This window comes from Microcaecilia unicolor, unplaced genomic scaffold (assembly GCF_901765095.1).
Source record: "Microcaecilia unicolor unplaced genomic scaffold, aMicUni1.1, whole genome shotgun sequence".
Classification (NCBI taxonomy): domain Eukaryota; kingdom Metazoa; phylum Chordata; class Amphibia; order Gymnophiona; family Siphonopidae; genus Microcaecilia; species Microcaecilia unicolor.
This window is the reverse complement of record NW_021962923.1, coordinates 3,815-26,504: the sequence shown is the minus strand read 5'-3', so window position 1 is coordinate 26,504 and position 22,690 is coordinate 3,815. Positions and strand designations below refer to the sequence as shown.

At 45.4% G+C, this 22,690-nt stretch overlaps 5 non-coding genes across 5 annotated transcripts; 1 reads left to right on the top strand and 4 right to left on the bottom strand.

Annotated features, from left to right (window-relative positions):
* Window positions 1-6,770: 6,770 nt before the first annotated feature.
* TRNAK-UUU lies at window positions 6,771-6,843 on the bottom strand. The gene has a single exon. It is a non-coding gene; the product is annotated as a tRNA-Lys (tRNA).
* A 1,164-nt stretch (window positions 6,844-8,007) lies between these two features.
* On the bottom strand, window positions 8,008-8,090 carry TRNAL-CAG. The gene has a single exon. It is a non-coding gene; the product is annotated as a tRNA-Leu (tRNA).
* Window positions 8,091-8,211: 121 nt separating this feature from the next.
* TRNAY-GUA lies at window positions 8,212-8,299 on the bottom strand. Its single transcript is given in 2 exon segments — window positions 8,212-8,247; window positions 8,263-8,299. It is a non-coding gene; the product is annotated as a tRNA-Tyr (tRNA).
* Window positions 8,300-9,598: 1,299 nt separating this feature from the next.
* On the top strand, window positions 9,599-9,670 carry TRNAE-CUC. Its single transcript has one exon. It is a non-coding gene; the product is annotated as a tRNA-Glu (tRNA).
* Window positions 9,671-11,242: 1,572 nt separating this feature from the next.
* Window positions 11,243-11,315, bottom strand: TRNAK-UUU. Its single transcript has one exon. It is a non-coding gene; the product is annotated as a tRNA-Lys (tRNA).
* Window positions 11,316-22,690: the final 11,375 nt, after the last annotated feature.

Below are 22,690 nucleotides of genomic sequence, written 5' to 3'. Positions count from 1 at the left end.
CATGTAGAGTTGTGAAGGCATATTTGGAATCAGTATAAATGTTGGTTACCAGTCCTGCTGCTAACTCCAGAGCTCGTATGAGGGCCACAAGTTCTGCTTTCTGGGCTGAAGTTCCTTGGGGCAGGGCTCTTGCTTCTATCACCTTGTCCTCTGTCACCACAGCATAGCCTGCCAGTCGCTTGGAGTTCTCCACATAACTGCTTCCATCTGTGAAATAAATTACATCTGGGTCCCTCCACGGAACATCTTTAAAATCTGGTCGACTGGAGTACACTTCATCCATGGTTTGGATACAGTCATGATCTGGTGGTCCCTCAGATGCTGGCAAAAGAGTAGCAGGATTGAATGTAGCCACTGTTTCCAGGTGTATCCGTGGATTCTCACACAAGCTGGCTTGGTACTTAACCATACGGTTATTTGTAAACCAGTGGTTGCCCTTATACTCCATGAGGGTGAGAACTGCATGGGGGACTTTAACAACCAGTTCTTGCCCCAAGGTCAACTTATCAGCTTCCTGGACCAGTAAGGCTGTTGCTGCAATGGCCCTCATGCAGGCTGGCCATCCTTTAGCCACTCCATCCAGCTGTTTAGACAGGTATGCAACAGGCCTCTGCCAGGATCCCATCATCTGGGTCAGCACACCCAGAGCAACCCCCTGTCGCTCGTGGACATACAATGAGAAAGGTTTCTCCACATCAGGAAGGCCTAACGCAGGGGCTTGGAGTAGGGCTTTCTTTATGGCAATGAAGGATTGTTGAGCAGTAGGTCCCCATTCAAATGGTTCCTTTTCACCCCCCTTTGTGGCTTGGTAAAGGGGTTTCGCCATCAATGCAAAATTTGGAATCCAAATTCTGCAGAATCCAGCTGCTCCCAGGAATTCCCTAACTTCTCTTCTGGACTTGGGTTGGGGAATTGCAGCTACCGCTTGCTTCCTACTAGCATCCAGTCTCCGACTTCCCTGGGAAATACAAAAGCCCAGATACTTCACTTCTGACTGACAAAGTTGGGCCTTTGAGCGTGAGACCTTATAGCCTGCATCCAAGAGTAGCTCCAGCAATTCTCTAGTAGCCTCAAAACACTCTTCCTGGGTCACTGCTGCAATCAGGAGGTCATCTACATACTGGAGTAAAACTCGCCTGGAAGGCTCAGATTTAAAAGTCTTAAGGTCTTGCCCTAGGGCTGTCCCAAAAATGGTGGGGGAATTCTTGAACCCCTGTGGCAGGCGGGTCCATGTATACTGAAGCTTCCTTCCTGTTACTGGGTTTTCCCATTGAAAGGCAAAAAGCAATTGACTGGCTGGGGCCACCCGAATACAAAAGAAGGCATCTTTTAGGTCTAGTGTTGTGAAATGGGTAGCTCCAGAAGGTATCAATCCTAACAGGACATATGGATTAGGCACTACAGGGTGTAATGAAATAGTGGATTTGTTAACCACTCGTAAGTCTTGGACTGGCCGGTAGTCCTCAGTCCCTGGCTTCTGAACTGGCAACAATGGCGTATTCCATGGAGACTGGCAAGGACGAATAATTCCATGGGATAACAGACGATTCAAATGTGCTTGAATCCCTTCCAGAGCCTTTCTGGGAATTGGGTATTGACGAAGATGGATTGGCCGGGCACTTGGAAGTAAATCTACATGTACAGGAGGAATATTTCGGGCCAACCCTGGGGGATTATCTTCTGCCCATACCCCACTGACCTGAAAGCTGTCTGCCAGGGGTAGGTCAACTTGGCTATGTGACTGATGCAGCCGCCATTCTTCTTCAAGAGGGCAGCAGAAACTCAATATACCCTTAGGGCTGGATGTTGGGGGCCGAAAGGAGACTGAAGTCTGGCCATCAGAGTCAAAAGAAATTTGGGCCCTAAGCTTGGACAGCAGGTCTCGACCTAACAAAGGGATTGGACAGTCTGGCATATACAGGAATTCATGAGTGACTATGTGTGAGCCTAATTGGCATCTACGGGTTGTCAGGAAAGGCCTCCGGTTCTGCACCCCCGTGGCTCCCACCACTCGGACAGTTTTTCCAGACACAGGCGCTAATCGCTCCGTCACAACAGAATGTTCAGCTCCTGTATCAATCATGAATGGAATTGAGCGGCTCCCTATAGTTAGCTTGACCATAGGTTCCTGGGAGCCCAGTTTGTAGGAACCCGGTCTGTCCTATTCGTCCCATTCTGCCATCTCGGCTATCCCGATGATGTCAGATTCAGGAGGCTCATATCTTCCCTCTCGAACTCGGCCTCGGCTTCCTCGATCTCCTGGTCCCCTTCTCAGTCCCTGGCGCCTCTGGGGGCATTCATCTTTCCAGTGCCCTCTTTCCTTACAGTAGGCACACTGGTCCCTCTCCAATCTTGGTCTGGGATTCTCCCCCCTTGGCCGGGATTGATTGAAGGAATCTCGGGGCCTGGCTGGTGGTCCGGGGTCCCACTTTGGCTTCCCATTAGCTAGAGGTCGACCTCGGTTAAGGGTGGAATTAGTAATGGCTGCCGCTAAAAGGTCGGCCTTCTTCTGCATCTTCCGGTCAGCCTCTCGGCGCACCTCCTGATCTCTATTAATGAAAACCTTGGTTGCGATCTCAATTAGCTGGGTGGTATTCATCCCTGCGAATCCCTCCTGACGCTGCAACTTCTTCCGGATATCTGGCATACTCTGGGCCACCAATGCACTATTCACCATTCTCTGGTTTTCTTGGGCTTCAGGGTCAAATGGGGTGTATGTTCTGTAGGCTTCAATTAGTCGCTCTAGAAAGGCCCCAGGGGATTCAGTTGCCCCTTGGAGAATTTCAGAGACCTTTGCCAGATTAATGGGCCTCTTTATGCCTTTCCTCATACCTTCCAGCAAGTCCCGGCAATAGCCAGACAACAGTTCATAGTGCTGCCCATCATTTGGATCCCAATCTGGAGCTGCGCGAGGAAACCGAGCTCTAACCCATCCCTCTGGGTCCTGTGTCCCCCCGGGGACACGCTCTCGCGTGATGGCCTCAGCATTTTGCAAAATCTTCCGCCTCTCCTCAGTTGTGAAGAGGGTCAGGAGAAGTTGTTGACAATCAGTCCAGGTTGGGTTATGGGTGGCCATAATGCTAGCCACTAGGTCCACCACTGCCTGAGGCTTTTCAGTATAAGAGGGGTAATTCGTCTTCCAATTCAGGAGATCGGTGGTTGTGAAGGGTACATACTGATAGGCCTGTGCCTGTATAACCTGACCCTGATTATTAGGATCCGGTCGAGTGGTAGTTACCTGGCGGAGGGGCAGAACTCTCGAGGAGGTGGGAATGGAACCTGAGGTAGAGCTAGGAGCTACCCTCCTATCATGCTCAAAGGTGATTGCAGCAGGTCTAACCCATTCAGGGGAGGTAGGTTGAACCCCTGAGGGATGGGGAGGGGTACTCATAGACTGAGAGGTGGTCACAGGTGAGTCAGTCCATTGAAAGGGATGCCGGGCCCCTGATGAGTGGGTAGGGGTATTAGAAGGAGAGGCTGGGCTGTCAGGAGTTGAGGAGTCAGGGAGTGGAACCCAAAGCGGGTCTTCAGAGGTTAACAGGAGAGGATGTGGCACAGAAGGGTAGAGGCCGGGTGAAAAGTCCAACCTAGGGTGTGGTGGGTTTTGCACAGGAGGGGAAGAACTATCCGGAGAAGCCTGTGCTGGAGAAGCTTGGGCTGGACGGCGTGGATCTCTGGGGGTAGCACGGAACCCCAACAATGGGCCATAAGGTGGTGGCTCAAGATCTGAGGGGTCATCAGAGAGTATGGGTTTCTCAGACAGGGTAGGGGCGGAAGCCACCGATTGGGTGGTAGGCTTCCTAGGGCTCTTTCCCTCTTCTAGTTTAGATTTTCTAATCTTTCTTTGAACACGGCCTAACATGAATTTTACTGGGGATCCCATATAAGTTTTCAACCAGGAGGGAGGGTCAGTCACAAGGCTGTCCCAGGAATCTATATAAGGGAGTTGTTCAGAATATTCTGGTTCTCCTACAACTATGCTGTAGACCTTCCGGATTACTTCAATATCTAAGCTGCCACTAGGGGGCCACCCCACTCCCATAGATGGCCACTCAACTTCACACAAGGTTCTTAGAGTACTTGAGCTTAAAGTCTGTCCATAGTCATTAATTAAAAATCCTTTCTTGAAGTTCTTAAGCATACAGTCTAGGGGGGTAGCAATTTGTCTAGATGATGTCCCACCCATAATGCTTACAGTTACAACACACAAAGAGGGGGGGAATTTTTGAAAGTGCAGTAAGGGGTCTGCACTCTCGAGACACTAGGTAGACAGACAGCAATCGCTTCCTTCCGTTGCTGACCAATTGAACTCGCGTTAATTGGAAATGCAGCTATAAGAAGTCCGCACTCAATAATCATTCACGCATCACACATTCCATACAGAAAATCCCACCCAACAATTTCAGATTTCTCAGATACAGATAAGCTCAAGCGTTTTCGCTTCTAATCTCCTCTAGATTAGAAGGTACTAGGGCCTTCGCTGAGAGTTGATCAGGCTCTCCTTCCTCAATTTGTTTGAGGGGCTGATTTACAATTTTCTAGCTAGAATTACAATACAAAATACAGAATACATACCCGGCGAATGTTCTCCAGTCAGTTGGGTGCTGGGATTAATGCAGGATTCATCCCACCGCTGCCACCAAGAATTGTTGCAGGAATGGAGGCATGAATTTGTGATGCTTCAGGAGTCAGACAGCACACACCAGTATGAGAGAAAAATCTTCTTTATTTGCCAGCAAACAAAGCAAGACATCAGTTCTAGCTCTCTTCTCCTCTGTCTCAGCTCTCTGTGTCTTTGTCTCAGCTGCTTCTCTTCTTATGCTGTCTTCTCCTTCTTCTGTCTGTTCCTTCTGTCCTTCTCTTTCTTCTGAGCTCCTTCTGACGTAAACTGCTTCTGCTCCTACTTAAATACAGTTCTATCCAGCCTAGCCTAGCCCAGCCCCCTACTCTCCAATTGGTTAAGGAATAGATTGGTCACTTTGCCTCAACCAATCATTACTTTAAAAATATCAGTTACATAGGTTCCAGATATCCTAAACTGACCTGTGACCTGGGGCCCCTTAAGCCAGACATTTGGTCTCCAGTCTCTTACATGTTATTATGATTGATTTCTCATATTCCTAGTACTAACTGCTAACTAAACTCTGGCATTCATTAAAGGGGTCAAAAGCCAATCTTACTTAATAGCATACATATCAGGTTATTACTTCCAGGAGGCCAGTCCTACACTTAGCTATAATTAATCAAGGAGAAGAGAGCTGACTAGTTCTGACCTCTTCACCTATCAGCTTATACATTGAACCAGCCAGAACTATGGCTAAGTCAAACCACATGTTGATCTCCTCAATGCAGTCTTAAACAGCAGACAAAGAGTAATACAGAATTTAACAGATATTCTACACAGACACAAACCTTATTAATTTACACAGAATCAGTATTTCTTATAAGACATATTCTAAATATCAAAAACTTGTAAATACTAATCTATTGCCTCTCTCTCTCTAAATAGTATTTTCTATCTAAGCATTTTAAACTACAATTAATCATATGTCTGGCTCATTCCTTTATTCATTCATAATAGTTTACAGCTGTGCCAGCTAGCATTGGCAATTCACAAGGGACAGAGTTTCATTTCTCACTGACCTTTCCTAACCTTAGCTCGGCCAAGCTAGACATTGAAATAATATGAACCATCTGGCATACCTTCACTTTAGTTGCAAAGTAAAAGTTGAAATTTGAAATAAGAATTCAATTCAAATACCAAGCTTTTAACAGAATTAACCCTTCATATGATTTCTTATATATATATAATTATGCCATGGCTGCCTCAAATACATCCTAACAAATAAATAAATAAAGTAAATAACTAGATAGATCAATTATCGCAATCATGGCAGAGGTGACATTGTCCCAGGGATTGGCTCCTGTATCAGTCTGACAGCAGTGTTTTTGCATGAGCTGTAATCCTTTTCTCTACGAAAACCCATAAACAAGTGCGTTACAAACATCTGAATTCCCCAGAGGGCAAAGTCTCTTCCTCAAGGCTTTCTGATCAGAAAACGATCAAACAGAGCCTTTTTGGACAGTAGACTAGATGCGTAATTGGAACTTTAATTGGCCATCGATGACTACTCCGTAATTGGAACTTTAGTTGGCCATCGATGACTACTCCCTGAATTTTCAGGGCTTGAACAATGTAGATCTGAATCCCATCCATTAAAAAGGGGTGTAAGTACGCAGTGTTATGGGGCAGCGCTACAGAGCAGGGCCTATGTTTTATTCACATTTAGCTTCAGTGTGCTGGAACGTGTTCTGGGCTTTACCACCCCCTCACGCTCTGTATTGTACCATCGTCTCCAAGTTCGCCGCCGATTCTAAGACGTGTTGCCTCAGAGTGCTAGAAATCTGGAATCAACGGTCACGGCTACAGCGTGGTGACAAACGTAGAAACCTGAATGTATGTGTGTGTGTGGGGGGGGGAGGGGGAGAGGGGGAGTGGCCACTTGAGGGTGAGCTAAAGCCCATCCACACCAGCTCACCCCACGCTTTCTGAAATTCGGATACAGCTGTGGTGTGCACTGCCCGCACTGGGAGGCTGTTGGCGCATCCACCGCCCTTTCTGTCAAGAAAACGTTCCTTTGATTACTGCTGAGTCCCTCACCCGTTGCTGTTTGAACAGGCCAAATAAACATTTTCCCTACTTTAGACACCCTTACTTGCCAACTGGAAAAATGCTGTGGGACAGAGTCTCCTTTTAGGGGGGCTGGTCCCACCCACACAGGGACTTGAACCCTGGACCCTCAGATTAAAAGTCTGATGCTCTACCGACTGAGCTATGTGGGCTCCTCCCAGCCCTCCTCAAATTTGCAAAGTCTGGCATTCTTGTCCTTCCCCACGCTGGGTTTTCCAGGCTGTGTAAGACCATTTCCCAGGCCACTAACTGCCTTCCAGTAACATTTTGCACAGATGCCGTAGATCCAGAAAGGAACAGAATGGGTGGCAATGAGCAAAAACCTGCACTGCTCTGTGCAGCAGAAAGGCACTTTGAGCAGGCTCCCTGTTTAACTGAGGTGGCCTTGGAACCTTACAGCTTCAGCTGCATTCTGCAACCCAGGAAATGCTTTTTGCACCAGGGTAAGGGTATTGCCATGAGAAAGGCAGCTGAGCAGGATCCTCGGCCTATGCTTAGCTGAGGAGGCAGCTCAGTCAGCAGGCTCCTCGGCCTATGCTCAACTGAGGAGAAGGCCTTGGGGACCTTGCAGCTTCAGCATTCTGCAACCCAGGAAATGCTCCTTGCACCAGGGTAAGGGCATTGCCATGAGAAAGGCAGCTGAGCAGGCTCCTCGGCCTATGCTTAACTGAGGAGGAGGCCTTGGGACCTTGCAGCTTCAGCATTCTGCAACGCAGGAAAAAGCCTGCACTGTGCTCCTTCTTCCACCAAGGTAAGGGTATTGCCATATGAGAAAGGCAGCTTGAGCAGGCTCTCTGTTTCACTGAGGTAGCCTTGGAACCTTACGGCTTCAGCATTCTGCAACCCCAGGAAATGCTGCTTGCACCAAGGTAAGGTATTGCCATGAGAAAGGCTAGGGTTACCATATGTCCGGTTTTACCCGGACATGTCCTCGACATGGCCGGGCAGGTTTTGCCTACCTGCCCGTTTGTCTCGGCGCAGATTCAAAATGGCCACCGAGAGTTGAAGTCTCACAAGGTCTCTTCAACTCTCGGTGCCCATTTTTTTAGGTGGGGGGTGGGGGGGGGGGGGTGATGGGGCTGGGGTGGTGTGTGACAGAGGGGCGGAACATGCATCTTCTTTTTGGGGGGAGCAAATATGGTAACCTTAAGAAAGGCAGCTGAGCAGGCTCCTTGGTCTGTGCTGAACTGAGGTGGCATTGGAACACCAGGTTGCATATTCTGGGTACTAGAAAGGAAAGAGCTTGACTGGGGTGGCCCTGGAGCCTTGCAGCTTCTGGGTTCTAGAAAGGAAGAGAGCCCTAAGGGGGGCTGGTGTGTCAGGAGTGGGATTTGAACCCACGCCTCCAAGGGAGACTGCGACCTGAACGCAGCGCCTTAGACCGCTCGGCCATCCTGACAACTACAGGTCACAGGGAGCCTACCCCTGACTGAACTGAAGGGCTCCGTTGGGGGGTGGGGGGTGGAAACTGAGGCCAAAGGCGTTCTGTTCTGTGAAGGGAGCCAAAAAATATGCCAGGATCCTTCGAGCCGGACTTGAACCAGCGGCCTAAGGATATCTATAGTCTTGCCCTACAGTCCTCCGCTCTACCAGCTGAGCTATCGAAGGGGCAGGATGGTGGTTGAACGTTGTGACTCTCCCCCCAGGTCAGTCACACCTCTGTCCCAGGAAAAGGATCTTTGGTGCCCTCTTTTTGCTTGTTTTTCCGGCCCTAGCTGTGATCTTTCTCTTCTGCTTAAAAGCGAACAGAGATCCAGCTGCACAGAGCAGGCGAGGGAGCCTCTCGGCGCAATGGCTAGCCTTTCTCCATGCTGCTGCAGAGATGTCACTGTCCCTCCGTCGCATCGCAACAGAGGGCATAAAAAGCCCGGGCTTTTAAGCCAGGGGAGTGCAGGCCAAAATGCTCCATTTTATGCTTGTGCTGTTCCAGCTTTAGAAGAAGAGCATGCGCTGCCTTGCTCACCGACCTGTACGCGTGAGGTTTGCGCTCGCGCCTTGCGTGGCGGCGTGCGCTATCAGAAAAGGCAAGGAGATGAGAGCAAAATACACAGCCCTAGAAGACGGTGCTGTAGGACTTCCCCAGGGGATCCCCCTAAGATTGGCCCAAGGCTGTCTTTAAAAATGCAAATTCTGATTCCTTGCAGGTGATTAATCCTGCTTCACAACCTGTGCTGGGTTTGTGGGGAGCCCCCATCTCTGACTGCCGCCCTGCTCAGTTTTGGAAAAAACTTTGCACGATAATAGTTTTTGTGGGATACCTGCCTTCCACAAACTACTGATGACCCATACTAAGGGCAGAAATGGTCATTGAAATCCCAATGCCAGGGTCAGCTGATGCCGCCTGTCTGGCCACGAAAATGATAGAGGGGACCGGGCCAGTTTCCCTGTGAGGAAAGGCTAAAGAGGCTAGGGCTCTTCAGCTTGGACATGAGGCGGCTGAGGAGAGATACGATAGGGAGTGGGGTGGAACGGAACGGCTAGAAGTGAAACGCTTGTGGGCTCTTTCCAAAAATATAAGGACTAGAGGGCGGGTACGCAATGAAGTGACTTAAGTAGTCAACTTAAAACGACTCGAGAGAAACTCTTTCTTCACTCCACGTGTGTGTGTGTGTAATTAAACTCTAGTAAATCATGGCCAGAGAGTGTGGTAAAAGCAGTTAGCGTAGCAGGGTTTAAAAAAAGGTTGGGACAAGCTCCTGCAAGAAACCCTTGGGATAATCCACTGCTTATTCCTGGGATAAGCAGCGCAAGATTGTTTTCTTATTCTCTTTGGGATCTTGCCAGGTACTTGGTGACCTGGATTGGCCACTGTTGGAAACAGGATACTGGGCTGGATGGACCTTCGGGCTGAGCCAGCATGGCAATGCGATCTGTGGCCTTCCTAAAGCACAGCCCCTGCCCAAGCAGTCCCTGGTGGTCTAGTGGTCAGGATTTGGTGCTCTCACCGCCAAGGCCCGGGTTCAATTCCCGGCCAGGGAAGCAAGCTCCCTCTCTTTTCAGGGCTGGCAGCCCTCACCTGTCAGCTGCTCTCAAAGCAAAGTTTTGATGATGAGCCCCTGCCTGCCACCCACCCAAATGTTTCCCCAGTTCTTTTACCATACATTTCACATCTCGGTAAACCCACCTAGGCGCTTCATAGGAAAGAATCTTGAGGGTTAGGTCACAGCGGCGGCCTCCGATTGCCCACGCTGAAAGTCAAGCACCAAGGAAACAGAACGGCGACCTAGAGATGTTTGTCAACCCGTTAGAGTCTACGAAATGATGATTCAACTGGAAGGCTGAGAGGAAGACTGCTGCACAGGGATGGGTCAACAGCAGAGAAAATAGATTCGGGGAGAGTGTCAAAGCAAATTTTGGCAAAAAGACAAAATTGTGAAAAGAGATTGTTGAGAGGACCAGAGCGAGCATGAGGGTACGTAAGGTGTAAGCATTCAGAACAGGAACACAGGTATTCTGGAACAGCGTATTTTGTAAGCCAGTGTCAGGATTTTGTAGGGAATTCACGCAGATACCGGTAGCTAGCCTTATTAATTGACTGCTGTAATTGTCTATTGCTCATGTTTGATTTTTATTCTTACTGTACACCGCCTTGAGTGAATTCCTTCAAAAAGGCAGTAAATACATCCTAATAAATAAATAAAGTAAATAACTAGATAGATCAATTATCGCAATCATGGCAGAGGTGACATTGTCCCAGGGATTGGCTCCTGTATCAGTCTGACAGCAGTGTTTTTGCATGAGCTGTAATCCTTTTCTCTACGAAAACCCATAAACAAGTGCGTTACAAACATCCGAATTCCCCAGAGGGCAAAGTCTCTTCCTCAAGGCTTTCTGATCAGAAAACGATCAAACAGCCTTTTTGGACAGTAGACTAGATGCGTAATTGGAACTTTAATTGGCCATCGATGACTACTCCGTAATTGGAACTTTAGTTGGCCATCGATGACTACTCCCTGAATTTTCAGGGCTTGAACAATGTAGATCTGAATCCCATCCATTAAAAAGGGGTGTAAGTACGCAGTGTTATGGGGCAGCGCTACAGAGCAGGGCCTACGTTTTATTCACATTTAGCTTCAGTGTGCTGGAACGTGTTCTGGGCTTTACCACCCCCTCACGCTCTGTATTGTACCATCGTCTCCAAGTTCGCCGCCGATTCTAAGACGTGTTGCCTCAGAGTGCTAGAAATCTGGAATCAACGGTCACGGCTACAGCGTGGTGACAAACGTAGAAACCTGAATGTATGTGTGTGTGGGGGGGGGGGAGGGGGAGAGGGGGAGTGGCCACTTGAGGGTGAGCTAAAGCCCATCCACACCAGCTCACCCCACGCTTTCTGAAATTCGGATACAGCTGTGGTGTGCACTGCCCGCACTGGGAGGCTGTTGGCGCATCCACCGCCCTTTCTGTCAAGAAAACGTTCCTTTGATTACTGCTGAGTCCCTCACCCGTTGCTGTTTGAACAGGCCAAATAAACATTTTCCCTACTTTAGACACCCTTACTTGCCGACTGGAAAAATGCTGTGGGACAGAGTCTCCTTTTAGGGGGGCTGGTCCCACCCACACAGGGACTTGAACCCTGGACCCTCAGATTAAAAGTCTGATGCTCTACCGACTGAGCTATGTGGGCTCCTCCCAGGCCTCCTCAAATTTGCAAAGTCTGGCATTCTTGTCCTTCCCCACGCTGGGTTTTCGAGGCTGTGTAAGACCATTTCCCAGGCCACTAACTGCCTTCCAGTAACATTTTGCACAGATGCCGTAGATCCAGAAAGGAACAGAATGGGTGGCAATGAGCAAAAACCTGCACTGCTCTGTGCAGCAGAAAGGCACTTTGAGGAGGCTCCCTGTTTAACTGAGGTGGCCTTGGAACCTGTATAATTATACTACAGCAAGAGGCCCTCACTGGATGCCCACCGGAAGGGTGGAAGGCCAGATTTTAGGACTCAGGCTGTAAAAATACCAGCTAGGTTTAAAAATCTATGACTGGCTGAGCAAGGACTTGCTCTTCCTGCAAGTTGATAGAATCTGAAAAAAAAAAGCAGATGATACAATGATACAGAGGTAATACAGAGTTCATGAGATGGTATGAAAGGTATTGAGATGGTATGAAAAGTATTGCAGCCGGAAGATGTGAAACTGTTATCTCAACGCTTCCCAAAACATGTTGATAATTAGCAGTAGCTGAGAACGGAAGGAGGTGGGCACATCCGACAGCAGACAGCATGGGAAAGTATGCTCTCAGAAATGCGAAATATTAGCTAGGTATCTCACCATTCACTTCTATGGAGAGGATAGAGTATAAAAGAGGAGAGATTTTGCCTTAGTTGAGAGAGTCTTCTCCAAAGCTTCTGTCAGACGGCGAAGCTCTGTCCGGTTGTACCCAGAATCTGTCTGCTGAATGTACCTGATTAAAGTCTGATGTACAAATAAAATCCTTATTCGAAATGATGATTTGTGGGCTTAACTTAATGATGAAAGGCTGTAAGTATAAATGCTTCTGCTGTATCAGGCTATCACTCGCTGCATTATATAACTTGTAACCTAAATCCAGTTTGTCATAAGGCTGGTATCTGTTCCTTGCCAGTGCTGAGAGGCGGACTAATGCGGGTCTCTTAGATCTAACGTCTCTTTCAGTGGCAACTCCTCTTAGAACTTCACAACCCCCTGATTGCCCCAGTTCTAGGGCTATTCAGAGATGGAGTCAGATTAAGGTCATTTAAGCCTTCTTGGGGGGGGGCTCGGGACCCCTTAATTCACGACATTGGTGACCCAGCGTTCGATTTAAACACGCCATGCGAATTTTTGTCAAAGTGGGGATTGATTCTAGCTCTTGACTAAAATTCTGTTGTTTTATCTTCCAATTGATTGCTGTCCTTTTCTTGCCTTTTCTTGCCCCATCACTGTCTTTCAATATTCTGTTCTGTTCTTTCTCACCCCCTTTTTCTTTCTCCTATCCTGTCCATCTCTTTGATTTGCGTGATGTGCGCAAGAGTGTGCTTGTTGTGTGAATGAAGCATAACAACGAATCCAGGCGACTGCGATTTGGGTTTTGCTGTAAGTTTATTTCAATGTTCAAAAAATTTGGATTGGTCTTTATGCTAGCATTCTCGCTTAACAATCCTTAGAGATTGCGCATTTTCTGTTTCCAATCCCACCCTGTGTTCTGTCTTAATCCCTCCTTTTCAAATCCCTGTCCCCTTGTTCTCACTATGTATTCTGTTCTTTTTTCTTCTGTCGACCTTACTTTCCTCCCCAATACCTTTTTCTGTTCTCCTTCATCCTAACTTCTTCTACCTATCTCTCCTATTAGTCCCCTGGGTCTTATTCCTGCTCTTTTCTTTTCTGTACAGTTTCTTTGATGTTCCCGTATCGGGGGAATTTCCTTTACTCTAGGAGAACAGCACGCTTTCAAATTGCTCTCTCCCTTAAAATCCTTTTGAATTCTCTGTTCTTATAACCACTCTTCAAAACTGACAGACAGCCCCCACCTTTTCACATCTGCTATTGCCTTCACTCTGTGTGTGCGACAGTTATCCACGAGATTCTTTTTACGTCTCGGGACTGTCCCTCCTCATTTTTTTTCCCTATTGGAAACAGTAATTACGGTGTTCAGCTTTGTAGCTGCTTACCGTCGTCCAACTACTGTTTTCCTCTTATCTAATCAGTTCTTTCAGTCTTTTGAACTATGCTTTCTCTCTAACCACTCAGCCCACACCCCCCCTTCCTGTCCACACTTTTCTCGGCTCTTTTTCATAGTGCAGCATGAATAACTGCGTAGTATCTCTTATTTCGTTCTTTTTCCTTTTGCATCTTTGTGTGTGTCTTTGCACTCTGTCTGCCGTCTCTGCTTTTTCTTATTTCTCATTTCCACCTGTCAAAATCTTTATTATTTACTGCGTAGTTCAACTGATTGCTCTTTTTCACAGCTGCTCAGTCCTGTGCTCTCACCCCACCCCCCATAGCCATTTTTCTTTCCTTAAGTCCAATCTGAATCCCTTCCTCCACAATATTTTGTTCTTGTCCCCCTTTTTCTGCCACAATAATCCTCCCTGCCCTCCTCTCTGATGCTCTACCGACTCCTACACTATATGTCTGTGGTCCGTGTAAAATTTATAAGGGTGTGGCCCGCACGGTACCAATTGGGGTAACTTGATACCTTACATACACCTTTTTGGCTTCTTGTGCAAACCAGAAATCATTTTTTTATTTTTTGATTTCCTAGAAAACTTTTCTTTTTCCTTCTCAGTCCCATGTGGTGTGAGTTTTGATTCTCTTTCCAGAACCAAGTTTATTACATTACTAGTAAATATATACTCCCTCTTGGGCTTCGAATCTGCCTTTGTAAATCTATTTAAACTTCCCCGAAGAGGTGTAAGTTCTAAACCCCTTTTTCTCACATTTTTTAATATCCTTATCCAGGCTGCCATTTTTTTTCGGTAGTTTTTAAAGGTTTTCCCTAACAAGTGCTGTAATTTACTATCCCAAGGACATGAGAATCTGGGAAGATTGCCCACTTTAGCTGCCTTATCAGTCCAGCACTGCTTTGGCAGAGGAGGCTCTACAGTTCACTTTTAAAAGCTAAGAAAGTGATTTTTTTTTTTCCCTCTCCTCTCCCCCTTTTCCGTTCGTTTTTGTCCCTGTTCTATGCTGAAGTGGTACAACAGTCTTTTACACAGGTATCTTTCAACTCCGGTTTCCCCTCAAAATTGGTTCCTTAAGCAGGCACCATAATTGTAAAATGACTTATCTTTTCATGCCAAGTCCGTTGTAAGTGCACTTCTGAGCATGTAAGAATGTACGGATGTATTTCTTGGCTTTCACTGTATCTTAGTCTTACTCTGCATTCTCCTTTTATCAGGGCATACTTTTTTCTCCTCTTTTGTGTCATTTTATTAGGACGTTATCTCCCACTCCCCAATATTCACTGCTCATACTGCTTTGACTTTTGGGTGTTGCTCTCTATTTCATTCCATCTCCCTTAAACAAAGGCTTTCTCATTCTGTCTCTGAGCCGTGATTTTAACCCCGAGACAGGTTTTTCTTTCTTTTTGTACTGCAAGTGACAGCTTGATAGACCTTATTGTGCTACACCATGTGGTTACAAAGTTTTAAAAGGGTATCTTTCCTTCAAACATACATTACTTGACTTTCCCCTTTAAAAACTAGCTTTCTCCTTCTTTGTCCTAGTGTGGTTTCCTGTGATCACATTACAACGTTTCTTAGCACATAAATCCTGTCGTAATCGTCTAGGAAGCCTTAGTCCGGAAGCCAAAAATTAACCCTTACTTAACAGAATATGCTGGTAGTAATGAAATTTAGGTTGCCGTTTGAGGAGATGATGGCTGCGTGCCATGATAATACAGTGTTGCTTCACATCTCCAGTTATTTCCTGTTGTTTCTTTATAATCCAACCCACCTTTTCTTTCCTTCTAATGCTGCAGCTGTTCTGTTTGTCATCATTCCAATCACTGACTAGTATGTATGTTTTATGCTGAATCATTAGAAGTTCTTGGTGTAAGAATCACATGTTTTAATTTATTTTTTTCCCCTTTTACCTGTTTATCCACAAAAGCTTCCTCCTTTTCTGAGTGTATGGGTATTAACTTGTCATATTTACACCACGATTCTAGTGTCCTGTTTCAAAATTTATTGAATTATATGCTTCTCTTATATTTTCCTGTTTAGATGCTACTTCCAACCTATCCGGTACCCGCCCCAAAAGCATTTAATATGTATTTAACTTTATTTCATTTATTCTAGGGCTATAACTCCCGACTACACATGTTATAATGTCTTTGTTAAGTATACATTTTCTTGCCTTTTGTTGAAATCGGTGTTTCCTTTCACTGGCTTGTTGGATGGAAAATTCTATTTTCCATTGCTGCATGACAAGTGATGTCTTTGGCATTTTTAGTTCTGGCTAATGTGTTCCAACTAATGACTTTTTTATGACTGTGCCTTCCCCGAAGAGCTTACATTTGTTTTGTTTTGCCTTGGAATATTTCGTTTTTCTCTCCATTTTTACTATCACTTTTATAGTAATTTTCAGGGGCTTTTCCCTGGGACATACTATACTTTTCTTATATACCAGTGTCACGCTATAACTATTGGGTTTGATATCGATGCCTGGGGCTTACATCCACAATGGCTGACGGTATCGCAATTATTAGATTTTAAGCAGAACCCCATTCTATTTTCGGAATGGCCTGCATTCACTGAATTGGACTATTGCCCATATAGAAGTTACCGGTACAGATGCGCGCTGGGGATATACAGAGACGTCTAAAATCCTTTAGTTGCAAATTTAGACAGGTTGACTGGGGCCCTAAATTTTTGTTCTCTTCTAGACGAATATTTAAGCATCTATTGGGGGTTAGTGACAGAATGGCGAGTGTATTCCCATGTAAGGCGAGTGTATTCCCATATTTCTAACCGGCGAAAACCAATTAGATCGCTGCCCTTTAATTTTAGAGAACTTATTTTCGCTGTTCGCTAAAATCTTTTTTTTGGAGTTTTTGCTTCCCCCACTTTTGGGGTTTTCAATATGGCGAGTGTTATCCCATATCAAATTCATGGCGAGTGTTATCCCATGTGTGATCCAAGGCGAGTGTAATCCCATTACATGGTGAGTGTTATCCCATACCAAAATTCATGGCGAGTGTTATCCCATGGTCAATTTCTATAGAAGCATACTCTGGAGGGCAGTATTTTTAGAGTAGGATATATATAGTAAGTGACACAACTGACTCTTGCACTATTCTCATGTTCAAGGCTATCATTTCTTTGTTAAATATAACCTGCGGCAAAAGCATTGAGCTTTCCGCCAATTAGTAATTTCTGTTCTAGGTTCCGCCACTGGGACGCTCTTGAAGACGCGTGAGTATTAAGGTGTTTTCTATACGCATGATGCATGTTTTCCTTTGAATGATCTTCCTTTGCACGTTTTTATATATATATATTATAGAGGTACCTATTATAATTCTTTGAACTAGGATCCAACTTGAGATTTAATTTGCCATTTTACACTGCACACCTCCACCTATGTGGATTGCTTTCCCCTTATTCCTAAATCCATTATGTCCACTCAGTCCTCCACTAGCCCCCTGGAAAGAGTTCTCAACTTTTTCCCCGCTGATAAAAAAGAACTTTCCCGTTTATGTCAAACCTGGCATACCGTTTGGTCTGCTAAAGACCCGGGATTGGAATGGCCAACAAAGGGCTCATTTGATCAGGGTAAGCTCCAAGCCTTGGTCTGCTATAATGAATCCAACAAAACAGGAAAATCTAGGGAGAAGCATTTAGCTGCTATTAATAAATTTATACTTATTGCACAAAACCAGCATGACAGAGCCCTAACGAAGTCTGATTGCGATCAAGCCCCTTGCCAAGAGGCAATAACACCTACGGCCCCTCCGCCTTATGATGCTGCAGGTACTACCAAGCTTCTACCATGTGCAGTGGGATATACACCAATACCCCCAGGGTATTGTGATAAACCTCAGCTACAAATTTCTCAGGGATCTCAGACACAAATCCCCTTATCTCAGGCATCTCAGACAGTGATACCCTCGCTACCTGCGATATCTCCCGCGCCTATAAAATTTGACCCACCTACTACCGTACACATTGCCGGTGTAGTTGATCTATCTCTTCCCTCATCACAAAAAGACCCAATTCCAATATCTCAGGGGTCAGTACAAACCCAGACGCCCTTAACCCCTTCAACAATTCCAGTGGCCACGACCACTGCCCAATTACCCACTGTTACCTCTGCTCCAACGATGCAAGCAACAACCCAGACGCTAACCCCACCACCGCCTCATGTATATCGTACTATTGGAGGCTATGAGATTGAGATACCCCCACCCATTATTGAGCAATATCCTTGTGTCCCGAACCCATCGGTTCCGGTCACCATCCAGCACCCTACTAACAGTCAAATTGACGTGGCTGCCCAGACCTCCATTTATCCTGGGCTAGGATCAGGATTGACCTCACACATGACCACCCAAACTTCTACCTACCCATATATGGGGCACACAACTCAGACATCACCTCCACCACTACACTTGGACTCTTCTGTCCAAACTGGTCCCTTGCCCGCTGAATCCCTACAATCTATCCTGTCCCAACTACGACAAATGGGTTTCATTCCATGTAGTCACAGGCACGGGCTATTTGTCAGGAACTCTATGATCGGGGTTTCCTTAAAGCACCCCCCGTTCCAGTGAACTTTTCCATGCCCACTCTAGAACCTGAGTGTTCTACTCCTCCTAGATGGGAGCAATTGGGTGCACGCCCCAAGGGTAAAATTCCCCAATTAGCAGAGGATCTGGCTCTTCTCCGCCGTCCTCTCATACTTCCAGCCAAACCAGGTACTGGGGATCTACCAAAAGTAATATCTTCCCCATTAGAAGAAGCATGGGAAATTTTAAAACAACAACTTCCAACTAAAACAGATTTGATGGATATTCGAAACGAACCTCCCCCAATACTAAGTTTCTCCTCCTCGATGGAAGGAGATTCTTCTCACCTTGACCTACCCAAGCCCCTCCCCCTTGACACGCCAGTCCCTTCAGGTGCAGGCCGTCTACCGTCACCCGGTCTCACCTTAGCCACTATAGGAGATGATCTCGTATACGTTTCAGAAGGACTTCGTTCCCTACGTAAGTCCATGTCGGCACTCCCTGACACTATTGCATCTGCTACATCAAAATCCGAAATACCCCAGATACCCCAACAACATGATGTTATTTCTCATCATACTAGACAGCGCGATCCTCATGGTTATCTTACTGATGAAGGATCTAGCCGCTGCCTTGCAGTCATTAACAGTCCCCGTCACCCTACAAGACTGAATATCAGTACAGAACCCATCCTATCTGGTCCACCTAACACATCTGCCCAATATGTGGCTTTGCATGAGAATTCATGGCATTATGTTCACCCATGGGTTGATAACCTTGCAGGATGGTCTGAGGCGCTTCAGCCCCAGTCCGCCCTCTTCCCACGTGAAGGATCTTTACGATCAGACAAGCTTTCACTTGTAAGAGATCTTATTTATGACCACCCCGACCCCCATTGGGATCAGAAAACAACCCTCTATCTAATCCAAGGTCTTCAGGTTTGGAAAAAGTATGAGAATCAGTTTCCCCCAACCACCTCGATTGATCTCCTTAAATCAGTGAAACTTTTTCCCCTGCTGAATAAAATGTCAGGTGGTGTCCCTCATACGGAATACACCCCACTTTCAGCTGTTGAATTGAATAGCCTCATACTACAGCTCCCGGATATTGCACAGGGAGGTAACCGCTGGTTAAAGAAATTACAGGACATAACCCTGGGGACTACTCTATCAGTCGGCGATATAAAAGCACTCCTGGGCAGAACCCCACACGCTAGTGTCACTGACATATTCACTCAATCAGGCTATGCAAAATTTGTAACAGATACCCAGTATGACGGCAACCCTTTGACAGAAATTCAGACCAAAGTATTTCAGGAAATCCGGACCATGTATCCGACCCTTAAAGACTTTTCAGTTATCACTTCCCAAAGATGGGAAATGGATTCAGAACCTATTGAGGCTTATTTACTGAGACTCCAAGACCTATATAAAGAAGAAACAGAGGAAAAATTTGACTCTGATAATGCCCTCCCAGTATTCTACCATTTACTGAAGGGAACCTTACCCTCAGAGATTAAATTAAAATTGGAGAATACAGTGGGTCTCCAATTAGAAAAATGGCCTAAAATTCGTGAACACATCCTTCATCATTGCAGAAGGCTTATTAAAAGCAAGCAAGATGAAGCCCAACATCGCAAGATAGTGCACACCAACTTGGAAATGCTACAAACTGAAGATCTCAAAGAGAAAAGAGCCTCTAAGAGCTCTGACCCTGATACCAATACTCCTGACACTTCTCCCCCTGTTATAGTTATGTATGCTGACCAACGCTATGACAATAACGGTCGAAATCAGGACCCACGGCCCTACCGCCCAGACCGTAGAGTTGATTACCCTGAAGAAAGAGGTCGTCGCTCTCAACCCCAGCGAGGTCCCCAAGGGGCCCTCTTGGAGATACTAGGCGACAACGAGACTATCGTTCCTGGCCTAGCCCTGATCACTATCCTGATGTGCTCTGTTATCGCTGCCAACAATACGGTCATTATGCTGCTGAATGTCTTCAGACACAGCCATATAGATTTAGAAAACCGCAGGTCCGTCAAAATCCCCCAGAATGCCAGTCATTCCCTTTGTGGAACCCGGATCAACGCCGTCCGCAGTGACCACTGATCTAGGGATCAATATTGCCCACCCCATAATGACTAGACGGTACCCCGAACCCGATTTGATTTTGTTGCTCTCAGTTACCCATACTACTCAGCTACTTAGTAGTATCCAGAAGCCATTGGTGTGATGTTTCTGTTTATATTACAGGTGACATGTCTTCATCTTATATTTTTCGAGGTTTAATTTCAAGTGTATATTTATGATACCATACAAATGACCTAACTGAGTCAGCAAGTTAATTATTTGCTTTTATGCATACCTTCCCTGGGGAGTTCTTATCAACTGCAGGGATGAGCGATCCCCAGAGGATATTCATTTATGTCTATTTCTATATATATACCTGAACTGACTTATTTATGCCATTTTACTTTATACGAGATCCCTTTTAAATAAAAGCTGTATATTGCTCATTGTTAAAATGTTTTCTGCTTTAACTGTTATGCTGTTTAAATTGATGTGACATTCACTTCTTTAGTTTTTTCATGAATATAAAGCCTTCATTTTTGAAATCTCTCTATGATATGTGTGACATCTGAAAGCTTTTCATTATTTCCTTGTCTAAGAAAGAAGAAATATTTAATAACCATTATCCGTTATATGGAATAAATGCGGAGAAATGTTCCCTTGAACTGGCCATTTGGGGGATCATTTTGCGCTGCTCATAGATTTTGTAGTATTCTTGAACTGGGAATTGGTGAGGCTTTCAGACATGAATAAGGAAAATTATGCACTCCACTTTCTGATTCCTTTCTATTCGAAACAGGAATGGCAACTATTGCTCTTTTTGTCTCTCTGTCTTTCACTGTGAGTGATTGTAAGAAAAACTGATGTAGATTGTTTGTGTGTAATTTATGCTTTGTGTATTTAACCAACACCTTGCTTCAACTAACTCTTGCCACGTGGTGGATTTGTCTTGAAGCGATATGCTTCTTCCTACTTCTTTGTCTGATTGAAAAGGGTTACTTAAACTCTATGTGAAGGTCAATCACTGGTGTCTGCACTTTTGAATGTTTTTTTCATTTGTCTTTTTCAAGGAACCTTTTTCTGGCATTGCCTTCTGAATATGCCTTGCTGCAATTCAGATGTATCATATTTTGTTTTTTTATTATTAAACCTATTTTTATCTTACACCCTTCAGGGTGCTTTTTTTAATTTTTTAATTTTTTTAATTTTTTTAATTTTTTCCATTCTCAATGCTTTGTTTTTTTCCATGCCTCCTTCCTGGACCCCATTTATACCCACGACCCGCCTCCTAGCATTCTGACTTCTTTCAATAACTTAACCACATAAATTGCACTACTGGTCTGTTTAAGTTTTGCCTTTCCCCAGATGGAGGAGACGACTGCTAGCAAAGAAGAGCTACCCGATAATGTATCTGATCTGAAGGCTATGTTGCAGCAAAGAATCGCTTAATTAAAAGACAGATGCACAGACCCCAACATTACCTGGTTTCAAAACCGAGACATTATTTAACATGATGCATCAATTGGTCCATGAGCAAAAGAGATAGGCTCTCCACTTGCTGGAGTTACACAAAGCTTTGGCCTCTACCCTTCTTTCTGAATCATCTAACTCGTAAGTCCTGCTGGCCTCCTGCAGCTGAGGGCTCAACCCTTGGTGAATGGTAGTCATCGTAGGTGAAGATTCCATATCTATTGGCGATAAATGGCGACGCATTGCCCTCCATACATCAATAATTGAACATTTACCATCATCTCTAAATTTTAATTGTTTTTCTCTTTTATTCCATATACTTTACCATTGTTATTTGATCATGTCTTTCTAAAAATTACCAATCTGCCTCGCACATTATGCAAGCCAGAAGTGGGGATATATTATGCAAATCCCAATTCCAAATCCCAATTCCAATTTTTTTTTATTTAATTTTAAGTTGATGGTAGAATAAAGACATGGAAAGATCCCAATTTGTACACCATAAGTACGTCTTTAAGGTCCAAATGATGTTAGATCCCCCAAGGTTGTGGCAATAATCTTTACACCTTGCAAACTACTGGACCACATGTGAAAGAGATACGTGTTTACTCAGCCGCAGAACCAGATGTTACCAGCCTAACCATCTCAAGACCGGCAACTTCCTTCAGCAAGCCAGCCTGAAAACCCAGCCCTGTTGGATCTTCCAGAACTCCGTCCAGATTCTTCAACACGAAAATGGTGTTAAAGGGGCGATCAAGGAGGACAAAGCCGTAGCGGAGAAATTAAATGAATTCTTTGCTTCGGTCTTCACCGAGGAGGATTTGGGGGGGACACCGGTGCCGGAAAGAATATTTGAAGCGGGGGAGTCGGAGAAACTAAACAAATTCTCTGTAACCTTGGAGGATGTAATGGGTCAGTTCAGCAAGCTGAAGAGTAGTAAATCACCGGGACCTGATGGTATTCATCCAGAGTATTAATAGAACTAAAAAATGAACTTGCGGAGCTACTGTTAGAAATATGCAATCTGTCCCTAAATCGAGTGTAATACCGGAAGACTGGAGGGTAGCCAATGTTACTCCGATTTTTAAGAAAGGTTCCAGAGGAGATCCGGGAAATTATAGACCGGTGAGTCTGACGTCGGTGCGGGCAAGATGGTGGAGGCTATTATTAAGAATAAATTGCAGAGCATATACAAAAACATGGACTGATGAGACAAAGTCAGCACGGATTTAGTGAAGGGAAGTCTTGCCTCACCAATCTAATGCATTTTTTTGAGGG